The sequence below is a fragment of the Callospermophilus lateralis genome, unplaced genomic scaffold, assembly GCF_048772815.1.
Source record: "Callospermophilus lateralis isolate mCalLat2 unplaced genomic scaffold, mCalLat2.hap1 Scaffold_246, whole genome shotgun sequence".
Lineage (NCBI taxonomy): Eukaryota > Metazoa > Chordata > Mammalia > Rodentia > Sciuridae > Callospermophilus > Callospermophilus lateralis.
The window spans coordinates 37,501-52,133 of NW_027513304.1; the positions used below are offsets into that span (position 1 = coordinate 37,501).

A 14,633-nucleotide genomic window follows, 5' to 3' on the forward strand; every position below is an offset into this window, starting at 1 on the left:
GATTTGAGATGTTTGAGCCACATCTGAAGCTTTCCATTGTGAAGATGGGGATCACATCTTTGCTATTCCCCTGAAGATTCCATAAATGACATCATGGACACCTCAAGCCAGACAACTTCAACTCTGAAGAGCCCCTTGGCACTCTTGCCCTTCAAAGAGGGAGAAGAGGGGGAAGGACAGCTCCCCTGAAGAGAACCGCCCCCCCTGCAAGCCCCTGCATCTGACTTCCAGCCCAGAATGGTCTGTGTCTCCCACCTTACCAAGTCCAGATCCCAGTCCCACCCAGAAGTGGAGAAAAACAAACCTCATCTCCACCATGTACAGCACTTTCTGGTGGGACAGAAGAAAGGGATGGAGGAAGGGAAGGAAAGAAAAGTGGGGGGGGGAAGAGGAGGGAGGAAGGGGTTAGAGGGGAAGATGGGAGCAGACTTAGGAAGCAGAGAACATGGGGGCAGGGATGACCAAGGGAGGATGGAAGGGAAAGAGACTATTTCCTCCTTAGTCACTTCCAGTCTCACTGATGTCACCCCCTGGCCCATATGTACAACCATGTCCTTCCAAATTCTAAAGGAGAACAGGACAGGAAACCCAAAAGACACAGAGGATCCTCAAGGCTGGCAGTAGGTTTCACCTCAAGGGCGAGTTCTGACTGGTTGCTTGTGGCTTCCTGGAGTATCACATTGAGGAAATTTCTGCTTCTAAGTTAGGCCTCGCAAGAGAGTATGGGGCTCAGCTGGTGATGACTGTGCTAGGCAGGGGCACCTCTGCCTAGTCCTGATCCTGCCCAAGTCCATCTTCCCAAACTTGCAGATGAGAAAGTAAGACTGAAGAAGGGAAATGACCCATCAAAGGTCATATACTGGCTCAGTGACGAGTCCAGCATAGGCTGATTCTCTGGGACAGCACGGCAGAGACAGGGGGCTGCAACCATGGGTACCTGGTGATTCAGGGTCGGTCCCATTTCTCACCAGGTAAGTCTAAAACTCAGCATCCGCCATGTACGCATGGAGTCCCTTGCCAGGGCAGAGCCAGCAGAGCTTACCGCCTCTCCTGGAAGTGTCCCCAGTGGGGAGGCCTGATGGAGAGGCCCACTTTGGGTAGGCCTCATCCACTTCCTACACTTCCCTGGGAGAAGCAAAATCCTGTCACTAACTCATTGAAATCTCTCTGGTCCTCTGTAGCCCACCGGGCATGGCCTGGGAGCACTGGGAAGACACCTCAGACATGGGGTCAGAGCTCCCCTGCTCTGAAGGCAGACACCCAGGTCCCAGGACAGGAAAGACCTCCTCCTCCTTGCTGGGGTGTGCAATCTCCTGGGGTTCTGGGCCGTGACTGGCTCACTGGTGCCACCCAATGGCAGCCAGAAGCTCTGCATGTACCTGAAAGGCCACCCACGTCCATCTTCTTGAGGTTCTTGGCCTCCAGGATGCAGACAGTGAGCTTCCCGGCCGTGGGCACGTAGCGTAGGGAGGTGCAGATGTCTCCCAGCTTCTCTGGCTGTCCAGGGAAAGAAGTGGGACTCAGGTCACCTCAGCCATCCCACTGTCGCTAGCATGGCTGACGCCATCTTGTCAAGACTAGCACATCCATATTGCCTTCTCCCTCAGTCCCTAGTCCCCACAGCTGTGATGGTTGAGAAGGTCCTACAGTGTCTGACCTCAGGGCCTGGCCTAAGATGCAGTTCACAGCCGCGTCCTGAGGAGGCTGATGGGTGAGTGGAAGCTGGGGCAGTGGGACTAAGCAGTCCTAGGCAGGTGTGGGAAATGCTCAGCCCCTTCCCCAGGCCCAAGTCAGGTTGGAAGTCCAGGAGCAGGTATAAGGTCAAGTGTTCATTCCCAGGGGAACTGGAGAATGCTTATCTCAGAAGTCTCCTCCCTGAGCCATCTCCCCTGGCCAACCGTTCCCCTTGCAGAGTGGTTTATGGGTTTCAAACACTTTTCTTCCTCCTCCTCCTCCTCCCCCCTCCTCCTCCCTTCCTCCTCCTCCCCCCACCCCTCCTCTTCCTTCTTCTTTTTCTGTTACTGGCACTGCAGTGTGTGTAGACAGACAAGGATTCTTTGTGACCCATGAGAAATGGAGACTCTCAGAGGGAGATGGTTTCCTCAGAGTCACACAGCACTCTGGCATTGAGGACTGGATGAGAACTCAGGATTCCTGATTCCTAAGGTCTCTGCTAAAATGGGGGTTTGGGCACATGGTCAGTGCTTAGCGAATATGTGGTGGCTGAAGGAAGTATCCTTAGCAGTTGCTTGAAGGACAAGCTTCCATGCTGAGAAAACTTTAGAGCAAATATGAACCTTCCTGGTGGGTAAACCGAGGCAGTCATGCGTCCCTGGCCCTAAGTGACAGCAGAATCTAGGAGAAACTGTAATAATGACTTCCTTATTTGGGTGGACAATACCAGGCGCTTTACACGGACAGTTAATCTTCACCTTGGAGTCTAAAGGAGAGAGTCCACACCCAGAGAGTCTCAGTAACTTGCCCAGAGTCAGCAGCCAGGCGTGTGGAGCTGGACCCTGACCCTGGAGCCCGACTCGCCATCCACCCTGTTTCCATCATGCTGAGTGAACCAGGGGAGAGAGCCCAGGCCAGTAGTGGCATTTCCTTCCTCTGGGCCCGGCCTACTCCCGCTCTCACCTCCTCCTTCTCTCCACCCTGCAGGTCTCTCCACTCCTTGATGGGCTGGCCAAGGTCCACGGTGTTCATGGGCACCTTTACCTCTCCAATGATGTCATGTTTGGAGAAGCCATCAAAGTCGTAGATGGCCATCACCAGGGTTTTGCCCCCCAGCTCCTGGTATGGCACCTGTCGGGCACAAGGGGATCAGAAAGTGAGGCTGTGGGCAGGTGCCTGAGTCCCTGCTCCAGCCATCCCACAGGGCTCCCAGCAGTGCTCAGAGACAGAGAGGAGATGGGGGCCTGAGGGAACAGTAGGAGGGAGCCCCATCCTCCACAGAGGTCTACAGGGACTCCATGTTGCCTACACCTGGCCTACACTGTCGAATTGAGCTGGTCCCAGGGCCCCAGCCATGGCTAAGCACCAGGGAAAGGTCTGCAGAACTCAGAGGCAGAGAGCAGGCTTAGCCATTCTCCTGTCCTCCTTACCTTGAAGGTGAAGGTCTCATTGAAGGCAGGGTTTAGGGTCTTCCGATGGACATTGGTCTCATATTTCTTCTTCTTGTCTGGAAGAAGGAAGACTTTGACGTAGGGATCTGAGGTGCCGCCCATGTCCAGGGCAGGTAACTCAGCAGCCTGCAGAACGCCCACCGTGAGCTGTGAAGAGAGAGGGAAGGGCCTGAGTACCTGCTGCCCCAGACCAGGTCCCACCCCCATTCCTAGCCCTGCCCGTCCCTCCCAGCGGGAGAGCAGGAGAGCAGGCCAGGCCCCTGCTGGAGGGCAGACTGGTCTCCATCTCCACTCCCAGAAATTTGGAATGATGTTTGGAGAACCTGAAGTTGAGAGATGAGTTGCTTTACCTGAGCTTGGTGGGCAGGTTAATAGCAGAGTCCCCCTGGAACCTCCCCAGATCAGATGGTGGCCATGCCAGGGTTGACCCCCAGGAATACACCCCCTGTGTCTTCCAACTTGCCCTCTCCATGGAAAGGGACAATGTCCGCAACCTCTAGAATCACTGCGTCTATCCCCATCCTGCCCCAAGAACCAAGCCCTGCCTTGCCTGTCCCCGCCAGCCCCACCCACCTGGTTAGCCTGAAAATCATAGTCCAAGGAAAACTGCAGTTTGCCCAGGTTCTCCGGCTCCTTCTCCTCCTCCACTTTGCCTTCCCCCTCAGTCAGGCCCGTCTCATTGTCATCGTCATCCTGGGGACCTGAGGATAGGGAAATGGGTTAAAAGGAGAGAAGAGAGCAGCTTGGCCCAGCAAGAGGTGATGGGAACCTGGCCCCTCTGTGCCAGACCCTGAGCCAGAGCTGAGTGGGGCCATGAGGGAAGGTGGGGGGACGCCGCTGCCCCCCAGCCCACGGGCAGCCCGGGCACAGCCCAGCCCTGCATTGGGAAGCCAGGTTCTGGGCGTGGTGCCTCGCTCCCCTCCAGGAGCACAGTGCCAGGCGGCCAGGAGCTCTGCCACGTGGCAGAGCTTGCTTCTGGAGGCAGGGAACTCACTTCTGTGACAAGAACATTCCCTCACACTTTCCCCAGCTTGGACCCCCCTCCTCATCCTGGGCAAGACATACCAGCAGGGCATCCCAGGCCAACAGGAGCAGGGCGCGTCCACACAGGAGGGAAGAGAGGAGAGAAAGTGATGTCAGAGAAAAGCCTGTGGCTCAAGCCAGCCCCTGATGTCACCGCCACAAGGTGAGCTCAGGACGACTTGGCCCAGGTCACTCTTGGACACACACACACACACACACACACACACACGTGCGCACGTGAACACCCACACACACACACTGCAGGCTTCTTCTGGCCCGTGTATACACGTGCACATAAGCACTCAAGACCACGATGACTTCTGGTCAAATTCTTGAGGCTGCCTCTTCCTTTCAACCTCCATCCTGGTTCCTTGAGCGAGAGATGCCACCCCGTCATCCCCGATGAAAACATGGGGACCATGATGCACACAGGGGCCTCTGTAAACTTGAGGCTTTGGCATATTAAGGGACCTTTTGAGGTTGACCAACACCAAAAGACAGTGGTAAATTAAATTAAATTATTATGATGCACCACGCATGCCTATAACCCCAGCAACTCAGGAGGCTGAGGCAGGAGGATCGTGAGTTCAAAGTCAGCCTCAGCAACTTAGGCACTAAGCAACTCAGGGAGACACAGAAACGAGCTAGGGGTGTGGCCCAGTGGTAAAGTGGCCCTGGTTTCAATTCCTAGTACCAAAAAATAAATAACAGTTATTCTGATGAGTCATGATTCCATTCGCCCCTGACCTGGTGCCTGAGGACCTTTCTCCCGGCTCATTCAACTCCTCACCCCGGCCCAGCCCAGCTAGATGCCTGCAAACAGGCACCTGCTGTCCTTCAGTCTCTCCTGGTGGGAAAACACAGGTCACCCGCAGTGTTCTCCTGATGATGGAGGGGTCTCTCTTGCCCTTCTCTGTTCCAGTGGCTGCCTGGGATGGGGGCCTGGCTCTCTCCCTTTCCTTCTCAGGGATGAGCTCATGCTGTCACCTGGGTAAGCTCCCCTTGCCACTAACAGACGGTGGATGAGGTTAACCTAGATGTAGCCCACAGAGCCCTGTGGAGTCTGCAGGAGGAGCCAGCTTAGCTGTGGCAGCCCCAGAGCCACCCCGTGGTGGCCGGCAGACGCCCGGCCACCCTCGCCTACCTGGCCCCCCTTCATGTCCTTCATATTCATGGCGTTCTTCATGCCTTTGCCCTTCTCCTTCTTGTTCTTCTTCTTCTTGCAGCAGTATTTCTTGCAGATGCAGAAGCAGCAGGTGAGGAGCAGGAGGCCCGCGACCACGGCGATGACGATCAGAGCCCAGGGAGGCACTGCCCACAGAGAAGAGCCCCGGTCAGCACACTGGGCCTTGTGGCCCAGACCCCTCAGCACTGGCAAAACAGGGGCCCGTGACCCCCAACCCAATGCCCACGCTGTCCCTTTCTTAAGCCACGTGCCCAGTGGTTTGCAGAGTTGCGGTGCTCGGGTGACTGTCCAGCAATGCCCTGCTCTTCCCAAGCCTGTGGCTCTGGTGGAGGAGAGAACGACGGGTGCTGCTCAGAACACCAGCTCGGCTCCATGAAGAGGAGTGTGTCTACTTTGATCCTCAGAGAAGCTCACGCTGGAGCAGATGGACTAGTCCTTATCACACCTGTGTGAAGGAAGAGTCCCTTGGCCCCACCACTAGCGTGGAGAGGGCTGACTCAGGGACAGAGGCTCTTTAAGGTTATGGCCACCAGGAAGCCTGGGCTTTGCAAGGTCAGGTGTTCCCAGTGGGGGTGGGGTGCTCTCCGTGGTCCTGAAGCACTGGGTCTCACCAGTGTGGCTGCCCCCCCAGAAACTGGGCCTGTGCAGACAGCCTTGGCCAGAATTCAGAAAGCAGCAGGGCTTTTATTTTCCATATTTCAAAATGAAGTGGTTTTACTATACTATCGAAAACTATGATTTCTACAAAATTTTTCCTTTTAAAATAATGTTCTAAGTTGTAAAATATTTTCCCCTTCCTGGGAGTTGAGGCACATAAACTAATCTCCTTGGTCACCCCATTAGTTCAAGACCATAGCCCCCCTTCCTAAAGGGGTTCTGCAGAGAATCCAGGCTGAGACCCACGCTTCAGGAAGCAAACCCATCCCAGATCGCCCCCGCCTGCAAGCTCTGCCCTGCCCACAGGCCCTCCCCAGAGTCCCCTCTCAGCCCCCAGGGCCACTCACAGGGGATCTTGTTGATCTCGTTGAAGAACTTGTCCTTCAGCTTGGCGAACATGTCCTCCTGACTCTCCCCCGCGCCCCCGCGCCCCCGCTCCCCGTGGAGTTGTCTGCAGGGCCAACTGGCAGCGGGGCAGTAGTGGTGGCAGGAGCCACAATGGGCTCCTGATTCCTCTTGAAGATGTTCCTCATGGTGGCAGAGGGGACAGCTGGGGATGAGAGGGGAAGAGGGCAGGGTGAGCATCCAGAGACCCCGATGCAGAAAGCTCTGCCCAAAGGACCAGAGAAAGCTGTCTTAAGAGCTTGTGTGGACGTTAGAGAGGACAAGGAAAGGGAAGGTGTGGGGTCTCATGAAAATCAAAGGGAGGTCAGCAGAGTGGAGAGGACCAGGGGAGGGAAGAGGGAATACTGGGGAACGATATTGGCCAAGTTACACCGTCATACTGTGTGCACGTATGAATATGTAACCACAAATCCCACCACTTCACACAACTATAATGCACCAACAAAAATGCAGAAAAAAGCCAAAAACTATTAATGGCAATCCCTTTAGAGTTCAAAGATGTTCTGCATAACATTAACACCTGTGCAAAAACACAATAGCCATCACGTCAGTACACATTCAGGGGCTGCGCAAAGTACTCTCCATGTATGACCTCGTTTAATCTAAACAACCAAAGTATTATTGTTCCCACTTACCAGATGGGGAAACAGAGGTTCAGAGAGATTAGGAAATATTCCCAAAGTAATTCAGTTGAACAAGTCGGCTCTCTGACATCTTTGTCAGACGCCAAAACCTAGAAATCTAATCTTTTTCCCAGATTCACTTAAATCTAACCCCGCAGCAGGTCTAGGAAAGGGCAAGGTTTTCAGGGAGGTCTCTTTCAGCTTCTGTCCTCCCTGACTTCCATGACAGTCACTTTATCTTGATTCTTTGCCTGTCCAAACAAGGCTCACGCACAACACTCCTACTCACTGCCCAGCTCCGTCTCCTCCCCTGTCCTCTAGGCCTCTCTCCTCAGCCCTCTTTCCCTCCCTCCCCGTCTCCCCCAGCACCCACCTCTTCCCCCAAGGCTGGATCTCCATCCCTTGCTATGCCCCTCCTCCACCTGCAAGAAATGGATTCACTAATAATAAATGTGACCCAAGATGACTGCAGAAAATCTGGGAATGGAGGCAAAATTGGGGGATGAAGGAGAGAGAAGAGGGGAGAGGAAGGAAGGGGAGGGAAAGAAGGAGCAAAGGAGGAAGGAGAGGCCACATTTCCACCATCCAGAGACATAAGGTGAGCATTCAGTATATTTCATGCCACTATATTTTTCTGGCTGTTTGATTTGTTGAGACCACGCTATATATAATTTGGTGTTCTACCTTTTGTTTTTTACCTAAAATATTATCAGAAACCTTTTACTTTATCCCTAAATTTTTCCTTTTTCATTAAATAGCTAAAGTATATCCCACTGTAGAGTAATTGGTTAGTCAATGTCAAAATGTCTGGACGTTTAGATAGTTTCCAACTGTTTGATAGCAAAAATATTACTATGTGGCTGAGTATGTAGCTTATTGGTTGGGCTCTTGCCTAGCATGTGCAAGGCCCCAGGTTCAATATAACACACACACACACACACACACACACACACACACACACACACATATGCTATACCACCCACCACCTGGATTTTTTATTTTATTTTTTTGAGACAGGGCCTTGTTAGTTTGCAGAGACTGGCCTCAAACTTGCAATCCTCCTGCCTCAGCCTCCTGAGTTGCTGGGATTACAGGTGCATGCCACCATGCCTGGTTGAGGTTATATTCTTGAGTTTCTGCCTCACCCCCAATCGTGTGCCCAAATGGTATTTTTGCTTCTCACGACTGAGTGGGTATGTGCCTCCTCCCTCCACACCAAACACACCATGGGTTCCAAGGAGGTGTCCATTGGCTGCTGCACCCCAGGAAATCCAGCAGTGTAGACACAGAGGCAGACCAGCTCATAAGAATGAACAGCATCCGTTTCACCTAATGACAATTTTCCATTTGTTTTTGGCTGAGGATTGAACTCAGGGGCACTTTATCACTGGGCTATATTCCCTGTCCTTTTTATTTTTTGAGACAGGATCTCACTAAGTTGTGGAAGGTCTAAGTTGGCTGTGAACTTGTGATCCTTCTGCTTCAGCCTCTCCAGTCACTGGGATTGATTACGGGTGTGAACCACCACACTGGACTCCAATGATTTACAATATATTTGAAATTAAAACAAGCAAGGAAATACACGTGGAGTTACAAAAACAAGCATGGAATTACAGAGAAGGATGCACCCAGTTTTATTTTATTTCATTTATGTTGCACCAGGGATAGAACTCAGGAGTGCTTAACCACTGAACCACATCCCCAGCCCTTTTTTTAATTTTTATTTTGAGACAGTGTCTCACTAAGTTGCTTAGGACCTTGCTAAGTTGCTGAGGCTGACCTTGAATTTGCAATCCTCCTGCCTCCTGAGTTGCTGGGACTACAGGTGTCCATCACAGTGCCTGGCAGCAGGATAATTTTAAAGGAAAAATGTGAGACTGTTCTGGTCGGGTCAATTCTCCACTGCACTGAGTTCTGAGAGAGAGTTTTAGGAGTTCTTAAGTTCTGTCTTTTAGGGCCCCCTGGACCTGCTCTCGGGTTGGCAGGCCCCTCAGATTCTCTGAGAACTGCAGTCATCCCATCACCAAAGAAAAATGAGAGCCAGGTATGCCCACAGCCTGCCCAACTGCCCAGGACCTTTAAAAAAAAAACAAAAAAACAGCTCTCCCAAGTTTATAATTCATCCACAACATAATTTACTTGTTTAAAGTATTCAGTGGTTTCAGGGTGGTCAAAGAGTTGTGGAACTACAGCTATGAGCTAATTTTAGGACATTTCCCCTCCCCCAAAGGAAACCCCACGGCCACCAAGTGCTACTCCCCACACACACTCTCCCCCTAGCTCTCACCACCAGCCATCTTTCCATCTCCATAGATTTGCCTTTTCTAAACATTTCATATAAATGGATTCCTAAGCTAGGCGCAGTGGCACACACCTGTAGTCCCAGAGTTTGAGGAGGCTGACACAGGAGGATTGAGAGTTAGCCTTAGCCACTTAGAGAGCCTCTAAGCAGTTTAGCGAGACCCTGTCTCTAAATAAAATGTAAAAAGGGGTCAGGGATTTGGCTCAGTGAGCCAAGGAGCTCAATCCTTGGTATCCAAAAATCAGTAAATAAATAGATGATAGATAGATAAATGGATTCCTTACACGCAGCCTTTGGGACTGGCTTCTTTCATTTAGCATGATGTTTTCGTTGTCCACCATGGTGTAGCGTATATCAGTTCTTTATTTCTATTATTGCCAAATAACACCCTATTGTATAAACAGGACACATTTCTGTTTATGTATTCATTCATTTAAGGACCTCTGGATTGTTCCACTTCGGGGTTATCATCAGTCCTGCTATGAACATCCACGTGTGAGTTTTAGTGTGGACATGTATTTCCCTGTCTCTTAGATACACACTGAGGACTGAGACTGCTGGGTCGTGTGGTTACTGCGTTTGACATTTTGAGGAATTAGCCAACTATCTTGCAAGGTGGCTGCAAGGAATTGATGTTCTTTTCAGCAATGGATGAGGGCTCCACATTCACCATATCCAGGACAATACGTGTCATGCCTTTTGTTTACAGCCTTCTTAGTGAGGGATGAAGCTGTATCTCATTGTGGCTTTGATTTGCATTTCCCTGATGACTAATGATGCTGAACATCTTTTTATGTGCTTATTAGCCATTTGATTGTTTTCTTTGGAGAAATGCCTATTCAAGCCCTCTGCCAATTTGTTAATTGAGTGTTTGTCTTTTTATTATTGAGTTGTAAGAGTTCTTTACATATTCTGGATACCCGTTCCTTGTCAGATGGTAGAGGGTGGGCGGGGGAGGTTCCAGTTTAACAGATTCCCAGCCCCTGCCCACGCTGCTTCAGGAGCAGCACGCCCACCCTGCAGGTCACCGAGATTTGCTCCTATGTTCTCTTACTCCTATAGTTTTACATTAAGATCTGTAGTTCAATTTGAGTCATTTCTTGTGCATAGTATAAAGACAGGGGTCATCCCAAAATCCCAGGCACAGTGGTGCATGCCTGTAATCCCAGAGGCTCCAGAGTCTGAGGCAGGAGGATCGTGAGTTCAAAGCCAGCCTCAGCAACTTTGTGAGGCCCTCAAAAAATAAAAAGAGCCGGGGTGATTAAGTGCCCCTGTGTTCAATCCCCAGTATATTAAAAAAAAAGAAAGAAAGAAAAGGAAAGGGTCCAGATTCATTATGTGGATATTCATTTGACACAGTACAAATTATTGAAAAGACATTCTTTCCCCACTGAATTATCTCAGTAGCCTTGTAAAATACAAGCTAACCAGAAATGCAATGGTTCATTTCCTGGACTCCCAACTCGGTTTCATTGATCTGTCTGTCTCTCCTTATGCCATGTAACATGCTATCTTGAAACTGTTTTGAAATCTGGTGATGTGACTCTTTCAACTTTATTCTTTTTATAAGATTTTTTTACTATTCTAGGCCCCTTGCATTTCCATAGGATTTTCAGGATCAGCTTATTTATTTATATAACAAAACTAGCTGGGGTTTTGGTAAGGATTGTGTTGAATCTGTAGATCAGTGGAGGGATTATTGCCATCTTTTTTCTTTTTGTTTTTTATTTTTTTCTAATTAGTTATACAGGACAGTAGAATGCACTTTGACATATCATACACACATGGAGTATAACTTCTCATTCTTCTGGCTGTACATGATGTAGAATCACATAGGTTGTGGAGTCTTATGTGCACAGAGGGTAATACCGTCTGACTCATTCTACTATCCTTCCTACCCCACTCCCTCTTCCCGTCCCTTCACTCCCCTCTGCCTAATCCAAAGTACCTCTGTTCTTCCCTAGCCTCTCCCCTACTGTGAATTAGCATCCACACACCAGAGAAAACATTAGGTCTTTGGTTCCTTGGGATTGGCTTTCTTTGTTTTTAGCATGATAGTCTCCAGCTCCATCCATTTACCAGCAAATGCCATCATTTCATTCTTCTTTAAGACTGAGTAATGCTCCATTGTGTATATATGAAATTTTACAATGTCTTTCCATTTATTTAGGTCTTTAATTTCTTCAACATTGTTTCCTAGTTCTCAACATACAAATCTTGCCTATTTTGTGATATTTATTTTAGGTGTTTTATTCTAGTGTAAATAGATTTTTTTTTTACTTTCATTTATTTATTTACTGGGGATGCTGGGGATGAAACCTAAGAATTCACATAAGCCAGGCATGGGTTATTGCTGAGTTACACCCTCAGCCTGAAATTGTTCTCTTGTGAATGTGTGTGTGTTGTTTTACTTTTTTTTGGCACTGGGCCTTGAACCCAGGGACACTTTTCCACTGAGCTTCATCTCTAGCCCTTTTATTTTGAGACACAGTCTGGCTAGGTTATGAGGCTGACCTCAAATTTTCAATCCTCCTACCTCATCCTGCAGACCCACTGAAATGACAGGCAGGCATCACTGTGCCTGGCCCTGGAATTATTTTCTGAATTTCACTTTCAGGTTGTTCATTGTTTGTGTATAAAACTACAATAAGTTCTTGACAGGCACAGTGACACACACCTGTAATCCCAGTGACTTGGGAGGCTGAGGCAGGATGACTGCAAGTTCAAGGCCAACCTCAGCAACTTAGTGAGATCCTGTCTCAAAAAATAAAAATGGCTGGATGTAAGTCTGTGGTAGAACATCCCTGGGCTCAATCCCGTACCACACACACAAAAAGAGAGAGAGAAATACAATAGGTTTTTGTTTCTTGATCTTGTATCCTGCCACATTGATAAGCTCATTTATTTATTCTAATTGTGTGTGTGTGTGTTTGGGGGGTGTATTCCTTAGGACTTTCCAAATACAGAGTCATGCAAATGGACACTGTTTTACGTCATCCTTTATGATCTTAACCGTCCTGGCTAGAACCTATGTTGACTGTAACGTGGGAAGGAACATCTGTCTTTGCTCCTGTCTCGAGAGGGAAATTTTCAGTCTTTCTCCATGAAGCATAATGGTAGCTCTGGGTCTTGGGTAGATGCCACCACTCAGACTGGACCCACATGGCCATCTGTCCTGGATTCCACACTCTCACGGCTGGGCCTGGCAGTCCTACTCCTCATCCTGCACCCAGCTCTGCCACGGCTCACACGCACCCCCCACCCCGCCATTGCTTGGTCCCTGCGGTCCCCCAGCCCCACCCCACCCCCACCCCGGCAGAGCAGCACCAGCTGGGGGAGGGCTGAGGAGAGTGCCCTGAACACACTACACATGCTCAGGTGACACCCCACCAATCCCTTTCCACAGCTTCATTTCCTTATAGAACAATTGCAGAAAATGATACCTATTTTTTCAGAACCTTTTTGAAAATTTCGAGAACACATTTGACCTTGGCTGGCACACATCCAGTAAATGTAGGTTGGGTCTGAATCTGGGAAGGGCTCCTGGGGCCCCTTAGGAGGTGTCTAAAAATGGCTTCAGCACAGCAGAGAAACCCAAGGTCCATATTAGATATGGACCTTCTCTCCACGAGCTGACCACCAGGAATCAGTCCCCGGGGCAAAAAGAGCCGGGAATGAGGAGGTCGGGGGCTCCTGGGGTTCAGATCCCCCTGCAGACCAAGATGCCCAGTGGGGAAGGTACATCTGCGGAGGTCTAGAAGTCCAGGAAAGGGAAGGTCCATGAGCAGAGGACCAACCCTGACCTGCTAAACACAGGACTTTGGGAAGTTAGCACAGTGGGGTGGGGAGGGGAGGCTGGTGACCAAGGCCAGTAGGAGGCCAGATCAACAGACCAGAAGTGAAACAGACCCAGACTAGGGAAAGAACATAGGAGCTGGCATAGAGAGAACATGCGAGAGAGACTCACTCATTCATTTAAGTACGTGTCAAACTCGTCCCGTGCTGTCCTTGTGGAATTTATCATAAGGTAGATGTGAAATATTTGCACACATATGGATGTAAAATTGTAACAGAAGTGCCAGGAAGGAGAGGCAGCTGGTGGTGGGAGCTCCACCTCTACCTGGAGTACCACAAGGGCCTCCCATCTGGATTGAGATGTGACCCGAAGGAAGAGCAGGAAGTGTCCAGGTAAAGAGGCAGAAAAAGAGCAGCCCTGGCGGAGAGGGCAGCACGTGCAAAGGTCCAGGGGTGAGAAGAGTGTGGTGAGCACACAGCCTGGAACTTCACGGAAGGCCACGGAAGCTGGGTTGGAGCGAGCATGGATCCCGATGAGGCCAACAGGATATGCCAGGCCAGACCAGGCACGTACATTTGGGATGCATCTAGGAGTTTTGTCCTTCCGCCAAGAGTGGCAGGAAGATGTTTGAAAGACTAGAGGATAGGGGTGGGGTTACACGTACAAACTTCTGTTTTGAAATTTCCACTTTGGCTTAGTGAGTGAGGAAGACTATGAAGCCTGACCCAGAGGGAAGGGAGAAAAGGGGAGACAATCAGCAACGAAGTTCTGTCAGCCCGAGCTCTTATGAGACATGAGGCTACGTTCCTGGAGATGCCCACAGAGGGAAATGACTTACTGCTGCCAAGGGGGGGGGGGTCCATTAACGGAGCAGCAGAGGTGGACAGGTGGCTTTTCCAGGGCCCAGAGCCTGGACCACCTTTAAGCCCCTCACTAAAAAACTCCATGGGGTTGGAGCTGCCCAGAGAGTGAGAGAGTCATGAGATGCTCGCAAAGGTGACACATTTGACCCTGGATAAAGGGCAGGTATGGGGCAGCACGTCCTAAGAGGTGGAATAGATTCTGCTTAGTCAGACCTCCAGGAAATGCCACCAGGTGCTCAGACCCACAGCCTTGGGGTCACCCCTCCTGTCCAGATGGGGCCATCCCAACATCCTGCCATGTGCTGACTGGACAGCCCAACTCAGTGTTTTCCAAACCTAGCCACCTCCTACCCCTCCATCTGGAGTACCACGAGGGCCTCCCTTCTGGAAGCCTCCATTTCCCAAGCTCAGTCTCATCTCCACCCTGAAGCCAGACTGATTTACCTGAAACCACCCACGGCTTCTTGTCACGCTGCAACCAAGAGCCCTGCTTGGCCTGGTTGGCTCTCAAGTGCATTTTTGTCCCCATAGCACCCTGTCACTCACCCTCCCAACAGACCCTATCTCAGCCTCTGCACCTGCTCCCTCAGGCTCAGACTCATGTGGTCTTCTGTGGAAGTCTCTTTGGGGCTACCATGAGCCCCTCCTATCTT

At 50.4% G+C, this 14,633-nt stretch overlaps 1 pseudogene; it reads right to left on the reverse strand.

The window, feature by feature from the left end:
• Window positions 1–6,524, reverse strand: part of LOC143640423 (synaptotagmin-2-like) — a 7,999-nt pseudogene extending 1,475 nt beyond the window's left edge.
• Window positions 6,525–14,633: the final 8,109 nt, after the last annotated feature.